The 20397-nt window shown below is 40.0% G+C and overlaps 1 protein-coding gene across 1 annotated transcript in view; it reads left to right on the top strand.

The window, feature by feature from the left end:
* The first annotated feature begins 441 nt into the window (after positions 1–441).
* Positions 442–20397, top strand: part of SSPN (sarcospan) — a 99534-nt gene continuing 79578 nt past the window's right edge. The window contains exon 1 of the mRNA XM_034936148.2: positions 442–460. The gene's annotated coding sequence lies outside the window, so the exon portion shown is untranslated. The remainder of the gene's footprint in view (positions 461–20397) is intronic.

Below are 20397 nucleotides of genomic sequence, written 5' to 3'. Positions count from 1 at the left end.
AATGTGCTCCACCAAGTCATCTATATACTGAAGTTGGCTTTGTTCCAGGAAAACACTTGAATGACAAGTCATAACCAAGCCACATAACATTTGAAGTGTCCTCGTACCTGTTGAGGGTGGGGAATATAATGTTGGTTCCCACCCTCCCATCCCCCACTAGGACTTTTCTATATTGGTGTGGCTTTTATGGGCAGGGACACCCTCACTATACTTGGAGTACTGCATATTTACTTCTTGGCTTTACCAGGCACATGGAGATTAGAAAGTAGGTACCATGAAGGATCATAAAATGCTCCTGATATTGCAGGAAACTCAGTAGTCTGGCAGGGTCTTTAGTGAAGTAGTGGGAAGTTCTGTCAGGGGGTAGGGCCTGTGGCTGTGGAATTGCTGTTTGTCATTGTACCAGGATTGATGTGCTCGGTGCCCAGAAGGCAGTAAGCTCTGCTCCCTAGCAGCCTTGGTAAGTTGAGTTTCTCACTTGCAGAACTTTTACTTCCTTTCGCAGTGTGCATTAGCAAATCAGAGAGACTGTAAAAGCTGGAGCCAGTCCAGTTGAATTCCACAGGTGCTCCAGAGACCGTGGGTTGGTAAGGTAACATCCAGGGCATGGCTCTCAGAGGCCAGAAGTAGGGAGGGGTGCAGAGTTTGGCCTGGCAAGCTGTGTTTACAGGTTTGCTGGGCTGAGTGGGTCACAGGAGGGGGTCCTGGGGCAGAGCCAAAGAGCTTGGTTACCAAGAGTGCAGAAAGAAACAAGCACTGTGCCAGGATGTAGGAGTCAAGCCTCAGACTCCGGAACAAAGTGGGAGGATTGAGAGCCAGTGAAGCCAGTCCATCAGAATGCCAAGCTGGTAGGCACAGAGGAGGCAAGGAGCAAAGGGTCAGTACAGACAAAAGAGAGCTGGGGCAAGATGCAGGAGGCAGGAACCAGGTCTGGAGGATGCGCTACGAATGTGGAGGAATTCTCCTGGAGGTGGTCAGTCAGTCATGCCCTTGATAGGCTGGAAATAGGGTCAGAAACACATCAACCCTCACCCTCAAGCCAACTTTGCATTTCCTCCTGGCACTCGTACTTGCAAAAACACATAGCTCTCATTTCTCTAATTATGTATTCAAAAAGAAAGTTTTGATTTTTCTGGTCAAGGGCTTCTTGCAAAATCAAACTACGTTTGCCAAATATAGCCCCGGTGACCACAAGCCATCAGCAGGCCTGGGTCTGAGTTCACACCTGCTCAACATTCCTGCATTGCCAGTGGTGATCCAGCTGAGATACAATTCTGAGTCAATTTTGTCATTGGATAATGGCACTACTGATTTTTCCTAGGCTTTTTATTCTGTTTTAGAAATTCTGCTTCAGACATACCAAAGGTAATGAAATAGACATATCTCATATTTCTGTCCTTGTTTCATATTACAGTCCACCCTCCATATCTGTGGGCTCCCATCCATGGATTCAACCAACCTTGGAATATAAATATTTGAAAATAAATTGTGTCTGTACTGAACATGTACAGACATTTTTCCCTTGTCATTATTCTCTAAACAATACAGTTTATTTATATAGCACTTACATTGTATTAGGTGTCATAAGTAATCTAGAGATGTTTTAAAGTGTATGGGATGACGTGTGTAGGCTATGTATAAAAGACTATGCCATTTTATATCAGGGGACTTGAGCACCCAAGGATTTTGGTATCCACCGGAGGTCCTGGAACCAATACCCTGCAGATACCAAGGGATGAGTGTGTTTCATGTTGCTGTGTATGGTGGCAGAGTTGGTATGGACTTAGGCTTTAAGATCAAGAGGACCTGAGTTTAAATGCTGTTTTCCCCTGAGTAGCTGTGTGACCTTGGACAAATTATGAATGAGTCGGTTATCTCAAATGTAACTACAGAGAAATAGCAGTACCTCCCTCTGTTTATTGCGTGTCCATGACAATGCGCAGAGAACACCCCCATCCTAGTAGGTGAGCAATAAATGGTAGCTATTATTTTTCCCATTTGAGCTGCTTGGTTAAAATTATGAGTGTCATAGAAAATATGGGTGTATGAAAATAATTGATGAATTGAGTAACATTTTAAGTTCAAGAGGTAAACCTATTGCTTTCCATTACTCTTTCCTCTAGTAATGGGTGAATAACAATAAAACAGAAGGCCAGACCTGTCAACGTGATTTTCCATTAATGAGATATAGTTAAGAGTCCATGGTACTTTGTGTGCTACTTGGAAATAGGCAGTACTGGTCACAACCTTATCCTTTTAAATCATGCTATTTAGACAGCTCCTCTGAGAGCTGTCACATAGTTCCACATTTATGTGCAAATTGGGGGAAATCCTCTTAGTCCATGCTTTGTCATAAGTTAAAGCCTTGGTCAGGTCTTAAATGAATGACATGGGTGAATTAAGTTTCAAACTTTCTTAGCTGGCCATGGGAGGCATCTTGACTTATTTCTTCTTTATTTCAGCCATTCTACTAATAAAAGCAAGACTTTTATGGCAGTTACTCTGTGCCATGCTCTCTTTTACTGTTTTGCAAGTCTTAACTCATTTAATTGCTCAACAACCCTTTGATATAGATAGTGTGATAATGCCATTCCGAAAAGGAAAAAACTGCGGCACAGGTTAAGTAATTTGTCCATGTCACACAAATAGTAAATGGCAGAGCCAGGATTTGAAGAAAACACTGTGGCTGCAGAGTCATTGCCCATAATCTTGACTGCCTGTGTGCGCAATGGCCTCCCAAAAACCCAGACAAAAATTCAGCATTTCTATTTACCTCCATGATTTTTGTTTAGAGAAGCGAGGCTTCATTATGCCAGAAAGAGCATGGCTTTGGGGTCTGAAACTGTGAGCATAAGGTTAAGCTTTACGAATACCTGTTTGCCTAGTTGGGAGAGGCAAAGTTTGGAACTTCCCTAAACCTCAGTGTCCGCACTTATAGAATGAGGATCTTATATACCTGTTGTGAGGTGACTAGTATTTCTGACACATAGAAGATGTCCAATAAATATGTCACTACCTTGAATATATATATACACATATACATATATATGTGTGTGTGTGTGTATGTATGTGTATATATATATATATATATATATATATATATATTTTTTTTTTTTTTTTTTTTTTTGAGATGGAGTCTTGCTCTGTTGCCTAGGCTGGAGTACAGTGGTGCAATCTTGGCTCATTGCAACTGCCACCTCCTGTTTTCAAGCGATTCTCCTACCTCAGCCTCCCGAGTAGCTGGGATTACAGGGGCCCCACCACCACGCCTGGCTAATTTTTTTGTATTTTAGTAGAGACGGGTTTCACCCTGTTGGCCAGGCTGGTCTCGAACTCCTGTCCTCAAGTGACCTACCCACCTCAGCCTCCCAAAGTGCTGGGATTATAGGCATGAGTCACCGCGTCTGGCCTACTACGTTGAATATTAACAGTTGTCCCTCAGTATCCACAGGGGACTGGTTCCAGGACCTCCCCCGACCCCATGATACTAAAATCTGTGGATGTTCAAGTCCCATGTAAATAAAGCATAGCATTTGCTTATAACCTATGCACATCCTCCCGTATATTTGAAATCATCTCTAGATTACTTATAATACCTAATATGACATAAACACTATATAAACACTGAATTTTAAAATTTGTATTGTTATTTATTTATTTTGTTTCACATATTTTTGATCCACGATTGGTTGAATCTGTGGATGTAGAACCTGTGGATACAGAGGGCCAACTGTATTTAAAGATATCCAAACATGCAATCATTTTGGTGGTTTATTTTCTCCTGAAAAACAAATTTTTGATTTTGTTAAACTTTTCACCTTTCCAAAATAGTGTAAAATTTGATCACTGAGTTAACAATAATAGAGTATCTTCTATGTGCAAGGCATTTTCTAGATAGGGGCTATCCAACAGAACTTTTTGCAGTGAAAGAAATATTCTATAATCTGGCCTGTCCAATGTGGTAGTGCTAGCCACATGTGGTTATTGAGCAGTTAAAATTGCTTAGTTTAACTAAGGTACTGAATTTTAAATTTTATTTAATTTTAGTTAATTTACATTTAATTTTAAATAGCCACATGTTAGTGACTATCACATTGCACAAGGAAAGTCTAGATGCTTTTATTAGGCCCACATACTGATCAATCCATAAATAATTATTTTTAAAAAGCCAAGACTTTTTTTAACCTGTTCTTTTTTTAAGGTGCTTATGGTGCTCAGAATCCGTGTGGGAAGAAAAAAAAATCAATGATCGAGCATAAATTCAGGCCAATAAAGATAAACTATAGTCCATTTTAATTTTACTGGAACTCAAATGACATAACTTATCAATATTTTTAAACAGTGATCATGAATTTTCTATGAATATTTTAGTTACTTCCCATAAATAAATAGTAATATAATAATTTCAATTCTGCATATCATACCATATAGGGATTAGTTAGGTTTAGATGTAAGCAGTAGTGTGCTGGTAAATGTTTAACTGGTTCTTTATGAAAAATGTAGGTGTGTGCCTGTGTGCATGTGTGTGTATGGTTTATTATATACTATGTTATAAATGATGTGTAGCAAAACACACACTTACACATAAGAATAAAATATATATTACTCCTGTGAATCCCATATAGCCAACTGATTTTCACTGAGTGCTTTTATTGATTTTTGCTAAATTCTTTTATCTCTTGCCAACCTATGAGTGCAATTAATTCCCAAGTGTAATTCTGACATTAATGTTGATTGAAATTTTCCTTTATGTTAATGATTAAGGTGAAAGTCATACAGTGAAGACATTTGTTAGAACCTCATTTATTCATCATTGATATGAGCAATGTTTTCACTAAATCAGGTAATAATTTTCACATACTGGAAAAATATTTCCCTATTTTTGTGTGCTATTCACAATGTGATAACTATAAATGTGACACTTTTAAATGGAATCTGCCTGATTAACATTTTCTCTATCTCTTTTTTGAGTCCAACAATTGGCAAAATAATAAATTTGTAGCACTTGCCAATTTCCATGGTGTAAATACTCCCACCACTACTAATGTGGCATCACTAACAGTGGAGTTAGGAAAGTATAATAGATGTAATAACTAATCTCAAGAGCAAATAGTAAAATGTGGTAAATAGTAAGATAATAGTAAAATGTTGTAAAATATCTAGGAACTGATGGGCTTTGATTATTTATTACCTTTGTTTTTACTATAATTTATTTAGTGGTAAATTTTTATAACTTAATTCGTCATAGTGTGGAGTCCCAGAATGTTGGTCCTGTGTTTATCAGCAATTTATGAAGCGGACACTCTTTGCCAGCACTAGGTGCTAGGGCTGTAAAAATGAATAAGGCCTGTCAAGATTTGAGTTTTCCTGGATATGCTCTTGCCCTCCTCTCTTGTCTCCTTTTCCTCACTGAATGATCTCATCCAGGCTCATGGCTTCAATATCGTCTTTATGCTGATAATCCCAAATTTATGTTTCCATCTCTGCTTTTCTACTGCAAGCTCCAGTCTCATAAATTCAACTTCCTACCTGATAACTCCTTTTGGATTTCATGTAGTTATTTCATGAAATATAGTTGTTTTTATGAAATAACTGTATGAAATCATGACCATTCCAGCCTGGTACATTGTAATGTCCATGTTTTGCTCCAAACCCATGTAGTCTTCCTCCAGTCTTCATCATTCTCAGTCAATGACACTACCATGTACCAGTTAATTGAGCTCTGATTTTAAGGATCATCCTTTGTCCTTTTCTTTTATTAATTTTCTACATTGAACCTATCAGCAAGTTCTGTTTCTTCTATTCCAAAATACTTCTCAAATCTGGACAGTCCTCACCATCTTCAGTGCTGTCACCCTAGTCAAAGCCACTATCTCTCATTGGGACTATTGAGAGACTGGACCTGGTTTGGATTTGTGTCCCCGCCCAAATCTCATGTAGAATTGTAATCCCCAGTATTGGAAAAGGGGCCACGGGGGAAGTGACTGGATCACGAAGGTGGATTTTCCCCTCACTGTTTTCATGATATTGAGTGAGTTGTCATGAGATCTGGTTGTTTAAAATTGTGTAGCACCTTCCCCTTCACTCTCTTCCTCCTGCTACGGCCATGTAGGACGTGACTTCTTCCTCTTCACCTTCCGTCATGATTGTAAATTTCCTGAGGCCTCCCCAGCCATGCTGCTTGTACTGTCTGCAGAACAGTGAACCAATTAAACCCCTTTTCTTTATAAATTACCCAGTCTCAGGTAGTTCTTTATAGCAATGTGAGTGCGAATGAATACATTCATATTTGGTCTTCCTGCCTTTCCTTTTTCATCACACAGATCTTTCACACAGTATGAAGAAGGAACTCTTAAAATATAAAGCAGCTCATGTCACTTTTTTGCTTAAAATCTCTCCACTAGTTAACATATTTCAGTTAGATCAAAGTCCAATCTATAGTAGGCAGAATAATGGGCCTCCATAAATGTCCATGTCCTAATCCCTGGAACCTGTGAATATATTACCTTACATAGCACAAGGAACTTTGTAAATGTGACTATATTAAGGATCTTGGAAAGGAGAGATTATCCAGGATTATCCAGGTGGGAACAATGTAGTCAAAAGGATGTTTATAAGTGGAAGCAGGAGGCAGAAGAGAATTAGAGGGAGAGGTAACAATGGAACAGCCAGGTAGATGCAGCACTGCTGTGTTTGGGGATGGAGGAAGGGAGGTAAAACCCAAGGACTGTGGGTGCCTCCAGAAACTGGAAAATGTAAGGAAATGGATTCTTCCCCAGAGCCTCCAAAAAGGAGTGCTCCCTTACAAACATCTTGAGTTTAGCCCAATGAGACCCATGAAAGACTTCTATCTCAAAGAACTCTCAGATAATAAATTGGTGTTGTTTAAGCTGGTAAATTTATTGTAATTTGTTAGCATGGCCACAGAAAACTAATACAGTAGCCTGCGAGACCCTACAACTTTCTCCTCTAGATCCTCACAAAACTGGTTACTCATCATTTGGATTACCAGAATCTCCTCAAAAAGGCACCACCACCACCTGGTCACTTTTTACTCTGTGCTTTATTTTCTGAATAGCTTCTGTGAGAATATGAAATTGTCTTACTAATTTGTTTTTGTCTTTATACCTTCTTACCAGACACATATCATTAACATATGAACTTCAGGAAGTCAGGGACCTAGTATATCATTTTCATCCAGTAAACACTCAGTGAATGTATGTTTTTTTAAAAATGAATGAAAACAGGATGTCTTGCTCAGGATATGCACAGTCTATGGGAGAGAAGATGAGTAAAGCAATGATTACAGAACAGTATAATGAAGGCTATAAAAGGGACTCATATGGGGAGTCACAGGCACCCATAGGAAAAGCACCTTGGCAGGCTCTCCAGAGGAATTACTATTGGGCACAACCTTGAAGAGAAAGTAGGAAAGCAAAAGCCTGGTAAAAAGGAGCAGGTGGATTTTCAGGCAGAGGATGTTGGAGGTTGTGAAAGAGAATACACAGGTATTAAATCAACTGCAGGTGATTTGGTTATGCTGGAGCCTAAAATGAAAGTTAGGAAGGTGTCTTATCACTGGGACTTTGTATGACTTACCAAGAAATGTTTGATTTGTCTAGGTGGCATGAAAGGGTTTTAAGCAGTGCCAGTTTTGCATCGTAGAAAATGTATTCTGATGACACTATTGATAGTATATTGAAGGGGAGGTAATGCTGGAGATGGGAAACCAGTTGGGACGATATGGCCATTTTCAAGATGAAAGGTTGTAGGACAGTAACAGTGAAAATGGAGAATGATAGGGAGATCTGGGAAAGTATTTTAGAGGTGTGTTCCATGGGATTGGTGACCAATTTATTGCGTGAGTGAGAGAGAAACAGTATTAGGAGTTGACACTCAGGGTTTGGTTTGGGTGACTGGACAGAGAGTAGTACCTCCAATAAGAATAAGGAATATGGGAGGAGGATATGAGACAGATTTCACTGTGACAAGTTTGTGACGTACCATGGGTGGAAGAGGCATCTCAGAGGAAGCTGGATTTAAGTCTGAATCTTGGGAAAGATCAGGGCTAGAGATTTATATCTGGAATGAATGGAATATGTGATATGAGTGGTTGAGCTATTTCAGGACATGGAGATTAGAAGAGAAGTGGGTTGAGGATGGAATCCTGGGGAATACTGACTTTTACACATTGGATGAAAGATGTGTGTCTAAGAGTGAGACCAAGAAGGAATAGTCAGAGAAGAAGGAAAGAATAAAGAATGTGCTGTCATCTACAGAAATGCCTGGCTCCTTCATCTGTACATGCAATTTAGTGAGATTTCCAATGTCACCTCTTCCAGGTCCTCTCAAATGGATTCAGTTGCTTTTCACTTTACTGTACCTGTATTATGATGATTGTCACATTGTATATACCTATTTTTTATGCTGGTCTAATTATTCTACTCCTAGATAGTAAACTTCTTGAAAGCAAGGACTATGACTCACTTATAATTCTTTGTAGTTCTCAGTAGGATATCATACACATATTACATTTATGACAAATTAATATGGCCGCTGAATATAGCAGATATTTTGGAAAGTAGCCTTTATTCATATTTGAATAAACAGTAGTCATTTGATTAAGTATAAAGTGGTACCAAACAGCTAAGCAAAATATTTCTTTAAGATGATGGTAGTGTATCATCTTAATATACTTGATCATCATGAGCTCCTGTGTAATCATAATAGAGAAATATTAATTGTGTGCTTATTATGTTCCAGGTGTTCTGTTGAATGCTTTATACACATGATTTCATTTAATATTCACAGTAACCTATGGCTGGGCATCATTATTCTTATTTCACAGATGGAAGATAGGAATCTCAGAAAGGCTAAGTAACTTGCACAAGATGACACAGTCAGTAAAGAGCTAAGATTTAAACCTAGACAGCCTGCCTGCAGAGCTGGTGTTTTAAGTGCCTCTCTAGGGCCTCTTAGGTGACATTAGGGAAATCCTGAGCTGAGGCAGGTAGGATGCAGAATGGGTACTTCAGGGGCCTGTAAAATGACTTTGCTAATTTAATTGCCAGTAATCAGGTAGGCATTTTGAACAGTTAGAAAGAAATACTTGACATATTGGCATGTGAAACAAATAGTTACATTTTTGTGATGTACCTTAAAACAGGGGTCCCTAACCCCCACAGCAGGAGGTGGGCGGTGGACATGCAAGTAAAGCTTCATCTGTATTTACAGCTGCTCCCCTTTGCTTGCATTGCCGCCTGAGCTCCATCTCCTGTCAGATTCTCAGGGGAGTGCAAAACCCTATTGTGAACTGCGCATGTGAGGGATCTAGGTTGTGTGCTTTTTATGAGAATCTAATGCTTGATGATCCATCACTGTCTCCCATCACCCCCACATGGGACCATCCAGTTGCAGGAAAACAAGCTCAGGTCTCCCACTGATTCTATATTATGGTGAGTTGTATAATTATTTCATTCTATATTACAATGTAATAATAATATAAATAAAGTACACAATAAATGTAATGCACTTGAATCATCCTGAAACCATCGCCACCACCCCAGTCTATGGAAAAATTGTCTTCTATGAAACTGGTCTCTGGTGCCAAAAAGGTTGGGGACTGCCGCCTTAAAACAAAGACTTGCTGATTTAAACAAATACTAGGGTAAGATCAATTATTTCTGCAAGTGATTTAGAATGCAGAACTTTGCCATGGTTTACCATAGCATAAAAATCAAATGCTGGCCACCAGGCTGTAAGGCAGGAACAAGTGAATCAAATGGAGTAAAAGACCCAGAAGAGAGTTTGGTGCCTAAACTAGGAGAGTTTTAAGATGTCTTATGTTACTGTAGCCCTAGTAATATCCATCCCTCCTATTCTTTCCTGTTTATCAACAAGGTAAGGCGTGGTTTTCATTCCCCCTGGCATGGTAACATTGTAGCATGTAACATATACATTCTGCGTCTCTCTTGGACTGTGAGCCTCTCAAGAACAGAGCTCAGTTTTTCCATTTTTCTGTATCAAACACAGAACAAGAGCAGGCAATGAATAGGATACAACTTATGGCAATTATTGCAATATAAGGCAGATGTGAGCTCCAAGATAGTAGGAACTTTGCCATTTTTGTTTACCTCTGATTCTTCAAGACAGATACTGAGCTCGGTAAATATTTGTTGAAAGAATAGATGGTTTTGTAGCATGATTTTATATTATCTGACAAGTAGAATGGATCATCTACTAAATCTTTCTGTTTCTAGGGTCTCTGATTATATTATTCATAGTCTAAATTCATATTAAAAGTTATGACTTGGTCACTTTCCTCTGCCAATGCAGTATGAACTCTTGTTTATTTTTAAGTGAAAGTCTTATCACATCTACCTTTGTGTAACTGAAATAACTCAGACTTCACTGGCCAGATAGCATTGTTGTATTACGACTTCACCCCACCGCAAGTGGCAAAAACCAAATTCACATTAGCTGAAGCAGTGAGAGATTTTTGGTCTATGTAACCAGCTGAGGGAGGCAAGGTGACTGGACCTGCAGATGTGAACATCGTTAGCTGTCTTTCTTTCCGGCTCTCAAGTCAGGTTCCCTCTGCAAACGAGCTTTATTTTCTCAAGCCAGTTTCTTCCTCAAGACTTAACTGAGGTCGGGGATGGGGGCCTGCAGCTTTAAGGCCCATCTTCACCACTTTGTAACCAGAGAGAAGGGTTGATCCTTCCACCTTCGGTTCAAGAAAGGCTGGGAAACGACTCTGCGCAGCTCCTCTTGGGGCACTTGATCAATCACTGTGTCCTGGGAGGGCTGGTGAGGGGCTCTGATTCATCCAGTGTCAGGAATGGGCCCACCCTTATGGTTGGGGGTGAAGTGAAATGTGTGTCAATGGAATTGGGGAAAAGTACAGGGCAGACAACACAGTGGTGTCCACTATGCCTGGGACATTAGCATCGGTACCCTGTTAGGAGATGGCAGGACGTTCTGTCTCATACAGAGCCTCTGCCACTAATACTTCTGGGCATCCTCAAGGTGCCTCCAAGGATCCAAGGCTCAGTCTTGGTTTTCACTCTCGACTGTGAGTCCTGCAGTCTTGGACATGGGCATGCAATTCCACTTATGAGGCAGGAATGGCGCCACCACCATGGCCTCAGATTGGGTACTGGTGGAGATGAGTACAATTCCATGTAGACAGAACTGGTATTCCGCCCTCGTGCCCCTCTGAGTAATGCTTCTCTTAGGAGCTAGGATGGAGAAGGCATAACAAGACTCCTCATGCCCTGTAAACTCATGGTACAGTTCACTGCTTTGGTGCTACAGCTGGCTGGGTCAGGACTTTGTGGACCCATGTACACATGTTCACCCATTGGCCACTTGGAGGCTGAAACCCTGTTCCTGTTCCTGTGTCAACCATTGCCCTCTCACATTAGCTGACATGGACCTTTTGCTGTCCTTGGAGCTGGAAGTTAGCCTTTCGTGATGTTGGCTAAATGACAACAGTGGTGCTGTACCGTAAATCCAGAGAAGCAATTGCCACCCACAAGAGACAAGTGAAGAGAAGGGTGGTGCCTTTCCCCCTGCATAGCAAAGTGGGGCAGGTGGTGGTGGTTCACCTTCTCCAAGTCAGACCTATCAAGTCTCCTCCAGAGTGTGCAACCTGCCGAGGCAGATGGCCTGAGATGGGATGGATTCATCATCACTTTCCAAGTTATGTGCAGATGGATGGTTACACTAGATACCCACGTTCTTAAGGTGATTTCTTGGAGCCCCCTCAGTCTCACCCTTGTTCTGACTCCTGTTGTGCCCATTTCCATGTAAGAGCGGTAAGGGACATTTATGCTGTTAAATTGTACCACCTAGAAGTGATTCTTTCCTATCAGTTGATTTAGTCATCTAATTCCTCAAAATACAGATTCACCTAAACTTTAGCATTAGTAGGAACAATACCCTCTCCACACCACAACTGGGACTCAACAGTTCAGTGTTTGAGTGATCCTTCAAACCTTGGCCTTCAGGCAAAGACAGGCAGATCACTTGAGGTCAGGAGTTCAAGACCAGCCTGGCCAACATGGCAAAATCCAGTCTCTACTAAGAATACAAAAATTAGCCAGGTGTGGTGGCATAGGCCTGTAATTCCAGCTACTCGGGAGGCTGAAGCAAGAGAATTGCTTGAACCAGGGAAGAGGAGGTTGCAGTTAGCCGATATCGGCCACTGCACTCCAGCCTGGGCGACAGAGCAAGGCTGTCTAAAAAAAAAAAAAAAAAAGAAATCATTATTTCCCAACAATAAGGTCAATAAGCTTTAAAATTTAAGACTTGATTGATTCAACCAAAAAAGCAGTATTTATATTACATACTTTTACTTACAAACATACAAGGCTAAAATATAAGAATAAAGCTTCAATGTGCAGTGCAAGTTTATCCCACAGGTTTTAAAATGACTGATAGCAAGGATTCGGGTACCTGAACAAAGATTTCAGGTTGATAGGGTTTGACTCTTTTTCCAAGGATGCTCTTCAAAACATAAGCAAATTGATAAATACAAGTGGATGGGTAGAAGTAAGAGTCTTGCTTAATTCCAGTTTCTGGAAATATCCATATCTGAGCTTTAGCTCAGCCAAGACATCTTGTAACATATATAATAAAGCAATATGCAATGAAGCTAGGATCTGAGAAAATGAAAACGATAATTTTTGGGTGTTTTTTTTTTTTTTTTTTTTTGAGACAGAGTCTTGCTCTGTAGCCTAGGCTGTAGTACAATGGCATGATCTTGGCTCACTGCAACCTCCGCCTCCCGGTTCAAGTGATTCCCCTGCCTCAGCCTCCTGAGTAGCTGAGATTACAGGCATCTGCCATCATGCCCGGCTAATTTTTGTATTTTTGTAGAGATGGGGTTTTACCATGTTGGCTAGGTTGGCCTTGAACTCCTGACCTCAGATGTTCCACCCGTCTTGGCCTCCCAAAGTGCTGAGATTACCAGCGTGAGCCACCACCCCCAGCCCAGCAATAATATTTACACATGAAAAAAGGCATGGAGGTATTTTTTGATTACTACTTAATGCAACACCAGAAATTTCTGTGTGAGCAGAAACAACTATGAAAGATGCAGAACTTTTTTCTCCCCACTCTTCCTCTGCAAGCCTGACAATAGAAGACTTTTAAGGGAGCAAGTGCTTGCTTTTCAATTATCAGCCCCTGTCTATCGTCAAGTGAATGTGTGCAGAGCCACAGGTCCTATGGGTAGGTGGTTAGGTTGGTGTAGTTTGGGGGCAACAGCAAGGCTCTCAAAATATATGTGGGAGGGGGCAGCTGCATGTTTGTACCACTGCGTTTGCACTAATAGAATCTTCTTGTTAGAAATATTGTAGTTAAGACAACTTTTTGGAATTCTAGAATATATCTTAATATTTATTTAATGAATTTAATGCTTAATTTTATAAAACAGACATGGCCGGGGATTTTTAAGACAATTGGTAAACTTATTCTATAGTCTGGAATTCTGTTTTATAAATTTCTGTCAAGGGAGGGACTCAAATAACTCATCTGTGGCTAGCAACCCATGAATTAACATGGGGCTCTTATTGAGGACCTATCTGCACAGGCCCTGCTGTCTTCCCATCCTCCTGCCAGCTGAGTGCCAGGCCATCTCCATGGCTGCGTGCAGCCTTACATGGAGGCTATTTTGGGGTGACTAGCTTCTTCCCCAGATCTGAATTGGGTGATTGGCCTGGAGTTATATTACTCTGAAGGAAATGAAGATGCTGCATTTTGTATTTTAGTTCTGGGCACTGATGGGGAGGAGATCTTAAATCGATTTGAATAAAATCTAGACAGTGAATAATCCTGTTGAATGCTTTAGAACTGAATTTTTGAGATAAAGATGAACAAGGCAGGCTTGTGTGATGATAAAGAACGGGCCAACATGATGTGCTGCTTTACAGAGTGGATGTAAGTGAAAAATTCAAGGCTTGGAGCAGGCCATAATTCCTCTACTTAACGTTTTACGATTTTGGCATCTTGCATTCTATAATATTTTAACCCAGTTTCATCTTGTTTCCGGCATGGTTTTCTAAAACTATGTCTATATCAGGTGAAAACATGAACTCTAAAGATGGTAACATGGTGCATTTTTCTTTTTAAAAAAGCTTGCTTTATGATGAAATTCTCTCAGTTGTGCTTCTAGGTGACATTTCCATTCAGAAATGTCTTGAAAATAAATGAAGATGTTACGAGAATTACAGTGGACAAAATGCTGCATCTGACCCATCCTGACTGGCTAATCTAGCCCAATTACTGATCTCATCTGTATTATCACACTCTCAGATGTGCTAGGTGCCTCCCCCAACCTCCCCACGGCACACACACAAATGCCTGGATTTTTTAAAATCAGAAATTCTCTTTGTTCTCCAACATACATTATTCCTGTTTAAGGTTTTCAACTTGAAAAACTTCAAGCCATCTTGGATTTTAAAGTAATGGTAGATTTTTCTTCTGGAACATTTATCTTATGTGGAGAAGCACTTACTATAAATTGGTGAATGCAGAGCTTACTCCCTTTACCTGATGCAATAGATTTGATGAAGTTTCTATATTCCAACTCAACATCACTATGGCTTTTTGCTTGTGTTGCTGCGTTTGTAAACATTCAATAAAAGTCTACTTGTCTATAACTCTTGGGATTAGAAACGCTTAATTCCTTGTATTTGTATACATCTACCTTGTATTTGTATACATCTACAATTCCTTGCATTTGTATACATCTACCATACTGGTGATTTAGGGGCACTGTGAGAGCAAGAATTATTTTTAAAATTACCAAAGAAAGGTCAAATTCTGTCCCTAATGATTTCCATATTTAGCTCACTTTATTTGGGGGGCAAAAAATCAGCTTTAGAGCAGCCAAACGCCAGACTTGAAGCCCAGCTTCCCCTTTCCCTAGTGCTCCCCTGTGGCAAGTGACTTCACCTTTCTCAGCTTCATTCTACCCATCTTTCTCTTATCAATAATCATATCCAGCTTATAGATTTCTTGTGAGAGTTGAACAAGACAATAAATGTACATGTCTGGTGCATAATTTGTACTCAGTACCTGTTGCCTGCTATCCACAACAGCAATGAAAGCAATAATAATACCTTGGAAATAGTCTGCATGGAGCATGTGCTGTAATTTTTGTTAGCCAAATAATGGGAAAACCCATTACTCAATCACTACACCTTTTATTATACAGTTAACATATGTAGATTAGCACACATGTGCATACACACATCCACACATACTGCACCTGAAATTTTTTTTTAATTTTTTTTTAGAGCCTTTAAGGGAACCATGATGCACCTGAAATTTTTAAGGAGAGGTTCTAGAATTTAAATCCTTTTGTACATGTACACATATACTCGCAAGGTCAATACTTCCTCACATCTTCTGAAAGGTAGGAAGAAACATGGGCACATAACTATGCTATATGGGGTACTGTCTCAAACTTGAAGATGTTTCTGGCCGACTGAACACCATCCTAACCTAGGGCACCCATGGTTTATAGCTTCTTCTTGATTGTGTCAGGAAGGGCTCAAGGCCAAGCTGACATTAGCCACAAGAAAGGAAGCACTTTGGAGAAAGCAGAAATGGGTTTGACTCCGGGGCAGCTCGGGGGTGCTTTATTTTGCCTTCCAGGTCTCACACAGCAGGCTTTCCACAAAACCTGGTAGCACCATCACACAGCTGGGTATTTTGACACTGAGAGCAAAGTTCAGTAAAAGGTTTCGCTAATGTGTATGCGATGCCCTCCCAAGTATGGCATCCTCACATTTCAGTCTCTTACCCAGTTAGAGTTTCACAGACTGATGCTATAAACTGGTTTAATTATTTTTTTCATTTAAGCTAATGATTTTATTTTCCCTGGAATGACTACATTGTTTTTTTGTCCTGTACATACAATTCATATATCCTTCAAAAAGAGCTCGTTTACAAGTGTGCTTTTAAAATGGAAGCCAAATGAAAAGCATTTTAAAATTTTTTGTGCAAATCCTTGTACATTTTTAATTTGGGGAGTCATCTGCATCATTATAATGTATTCGCTTACTAAAAAATATTTTAAGGGAAGCCCTTGAGACCCCACAGTTGAGAATATTTTGTCATAAAGCAGCATAAAGCCAAATGCTGTGAGTGCTAGTGGATTTTGGAAGGAGGCATAAGGCTTTTGATTTTTTTAGCCCTCTCTTAAGACCTGGAAAGGGACAGTCCTTACTGGGATTTGTGATGTATTCTGCAGGAGGATAATTTTGCCTCTGGGAAAGTCAGAGCCAGGCCAGAATCACTCCTGGGATTTTGAAGTCTGAAGTCACTTGTTTGGCTCTGCTCACTGGAGAACTCAAGAATGCTATTCATCGGCCAGTGTGAACAGTGGTTGAGAAATGACTTGCTGTAACAATCATTTCCAGAATTTTTTGAGATACAGAAATTCTTCTGCACTGCTTTTCAGACACTGGAATGGCACATTTTGGTGGGGTTTTCAGGTGGAACTTAGGAAAAAAAAAGGGGCAAGTCTATATTTTAATATTTCTATGACTGTTCCTTCTCTCAGAGAACTCTTGAGTGCTCTGTTAGTCTTTTGAACAGGTTTCCTTGGAAAAAAAAATTGTGCTATAATGCCAGCATGAGATCAGCTTTTGTTAAAATACCCAGGCAAAACCACCAAACATTGCTAAATCCTTCTGGAGAGGCTAGAGAGAAACTGAAGGAAGTTACAGTTCATTCCAAAATATTTAGATTAGACCTGGCATTATTTCCCTATTTAGATCTCTTCTCAACCATAAAAAAAAAAATCACATACATTGTGTTATTTTTCTCTTGCTGTTACCCAGCACAACTGCCCCCTTAAAATCCTCAATTGGGTCCTAAGCTTTTCTGAGGCACCCTTTCACATACATTTTTTGCTATTGCAATGAAAAACAAATCATTTATTCATTCAACACTAAATACCTAGTGTGTGTCAGGCACTATTCAGAGTTCTTGGGAGTAAATCAGCTGAACAAGCAGACAAAGCTCCCTGCCCCCATGGAGCTTGCAGTTTAGCTCATGCAGAGGATCTAATTTACCTATGCATGACAAGACTTGACCCTCAGCATGCATAAAGGTTACCGTGGTCCAGGGGGATCTAGTACAAATTTTTTGTAACAGGGCTGCAGAATTTACTAACACACTATGCCACATGTGGAGAAAAAAAATATATCTTAAAATTTTGTCCATACCTGGTCTAATCTTCCTCATGTGCCCCTGTGTGGTAGAAAATAAAAACAAAACAAAGCAACTAGAATTTTTCTCATCCAATGCGGTAATTTAACCATTGCTTTTGGATAATGCTTAGTCCCTAGATTGAAAGAGAGAAGGAGGGGAAAGAGATGTCACACCAGATAATACTTTTGAATTCTGAAAGAAGAATTTCTCAATATTTTGTGCTATTCATAATTCAGTGACTACAAACACAATACACTTTTAAGTCTAATCTGCATTATTGACATTTCCCTCATCATTTTCTTCATTCTAGGCAATCAACAAAACAGTAAGTGAGGAAGCCCTGATCTGTCACATTTGCTCTTTTCCATGGTATAAATACTCCCACCGTGGCTAATTTAAAGCAACCGATGTGAGGCCACTGCTTGCAGGAAAGATATGCACCAGCTTACCATTATGTAATATTTCCACCAAACAGATATGTAACCATCAATAACCTCAAGATCATAGATAACAATAAAAATGTAGTATAAGTAAAACAATTAGGAAGTGATAAGTTTTAGGCATGTGTTACTTTTGCCTAATATAATTTATTTAATTATAAATTTATAACATTTAATTTTTAACAATGGCTATGTTTAGCAACTGGCTTGCAAAATTCCTGAAAATTTAAGAACTGGCTCTCAGAAGTCACTATGTCAGGGCAAAACCATAGTAATTATAAATGCCATCTCTCTTTCCCTTATCACTGTATTTTAATCCAACAGCCAATCATGCAGACTCTACCTCCAAAACATATCTTGACCACTTCCCTACTGCAACAATAGTTCTCATCACCTTCACTGCTCACCTGTATCCCTGCAATAGCCTCTAGTTGTTCTCCCTGGTTCATTCCTTATCTGTGTCTCGTAGTCCACTCTCCACACAGGAGCCAGTCATATTTTTAAAATGTATGTACCATATCACTTCCCATCTTAAACCCTTCAACGTCTTCCTGTTGTTCCTAGAAGAAGACTCAAGCTCTTACCATGCCCAATAAGGGCCTATCTTATCTGGCTGCAGCCTCCCTTCCACCTTCATCTTGCCATTGTCTGACTTAGCACTTCATTCCAGCCATGCTGGCCATCTTTATTTTCCTAAAACACACCTGTTGTGTAGCTGCCTCTGGGCCGTAGCATTTGTTCCCTCTGCCAGGAGTGCTCTTCCCCCACAGCATTCCAAGGCTGGCTCCTTCTCGTTGTTGAGGTTCTAGCTGAAGTATCAACTCCTAAAAGAAGTCTGTCCTGTTTTATCTAAAGTAAGCCCCATTGCCCATATCACCACTCTCCGTCATATTCCCTTGTTCTCAGAAACTCAGGCAAATTACTTAGCCTCTAAAGCTCAGTTTTCTCATTTGTTAAATGGAAGTAACTGTAGTACACATTTCTCATAGGGTTGTGAGGATCAAACGAGTTAATATATGTAAAGCACTTTGAACCCTACTTGGATCTTATTAAGCACTATCTATGTAAGTTTCGCTGCTAATATTATCATCATCATTTTTATTGAAGTATTATTATAATCTTCATTATTATTGGAGTATTCAAAGTACCTATCACTGTCTAAGAGTATTTTATCTATTTGTTTTCTTATTTCCTTTCTCCTCTCCTGGAATTTGAGCTCCATGAGAGCAGTGACCTTGAATGACTCATGCCCTGCTGTGTTCCATCACCTAGAATAGTGCCTGCCACACACTAAGTACTTAAATATTTTTTGAATGAATGTGTGCATAAATGAATAAACAGAAGAACTGGCGGTGACACCATTCTGAGCCTTGGTTTATTTTTAGAAAATGTGATTACAGAGGCTTGCAGTCAGTGTGGTTGGAAGGGCACAACCGTTTTTGTAGGTGGTGGAACTTCTGGACTCGTTGCATGTCTGCAAGGTCTTCCACGAATTCTGGGTTCTGGTCCTTCTTGAGTGCTGAATAGCTGATATCCCAGTGCTCCCAATCATCAGGAATATTGTGGCTATTCTTAGTTCTCATAGTGAAGTCTAAGTTGGGAGAACTAGTAGCTTATGGTCCCTCCTGATGGATGAGCCCAGAAACAGAACTATGAGCTACGATTCCTGAAGCAGCCAAGGGCAAGGAAGTCCAGTGCCTCTGAACATTTGTTCTGCTCAATGAAAGAACTCAGTCATGGGGTACCCCTTGTGGAAAAACTTGGAGTAGCCTCAGAAAGACTTTCATCCTTCACTTTTGTAGTGGTTACATTTAGAGCAGATATGTGCAAAAAAACCTATGGCAAAAACCTTATCTTGGGCGTACTTCTCTTGAACCCGAGCAGTTACTCAAAAAGGTACTATGAAAAGGCCCATTTCTATATTTTTCACTTTTCATTTAGGTCCCTGATATGTCAAAAGATGACAGGGATCATGAAGATTTTCTGTAACTCACCCTCGGTTGGTCTGGAATACCAAGCTGCTTTACTCTACAGTGAGCTTTTTGAGGACAGACCATGTGTGTTATTCACCATTGCACACTGAGTACCTAGCTCAGAGCCTTGCACTGAGCAATAACCTATAGATGCAAGATAGATTTCCATGTTCAGATCAACACTGCATTAGAGTATGACACCTGAAATCTTAGCAGCAGGGCCTTGGTGAAACTCTGTAGAGTTTCAGGGGGATCCTCCTTGCCTCCTTCACCAATTCCTCTTAAGGGGCACTAAGCAGAAAGGAGACAGGCTTTGGAATCAGACAAATGTGGCTTCAGGTTCTGGCACTAGTTAAATGACTTAGGGAATGGCTAATTAACTGACCTTGGGGAAGTTACTTAACCTTTCTAATTTATAAAATGGGAATAAAATGGTACCTATAAAGATTAACTGAGATAAGTAGGTAAACATTTCAGCTGAGAACCCAGTATCCACTGTACATTCTATTATTGTTAATATGAATCTTGTGGAGTGTTTTCTGTTTGTGTATGATCAGAATGCAGATTAAGGGGCAGAGAGGTCTAGGGCAGAGTAGAATTGGGCCCAGTAACATGGTGCCACATCAGATCCTGGACCACAATTATATGAGAAAGTAGTGGGGTTTGGGCCCAGGGTTTGAGGGATGGTGATGGTAGTGTATGGTGAGGAAGCTGGGCATGACAGTGTAATGACAGAGAAAACAATCTGTGGAGCT

The sequence above is a fragment of the Pan paniscus genome, chromosome 10, assembly GCF_029289425.2.
Source record: "Pan paniscus chromosome 10, NHGRI_mPanPan1-v2.0_pri, whole genome shotgun sequence".
NCBI lineage: Eukaryota > Metazoa > Chordata > Mammalia > Primates > Hominidae > Pan > Pan paniscus.
The sequence above is the reverse complement of the archived record's forward strand: the minus strand, read 5'-3'. Positions and strand labels throughout refer to the sequence as shown.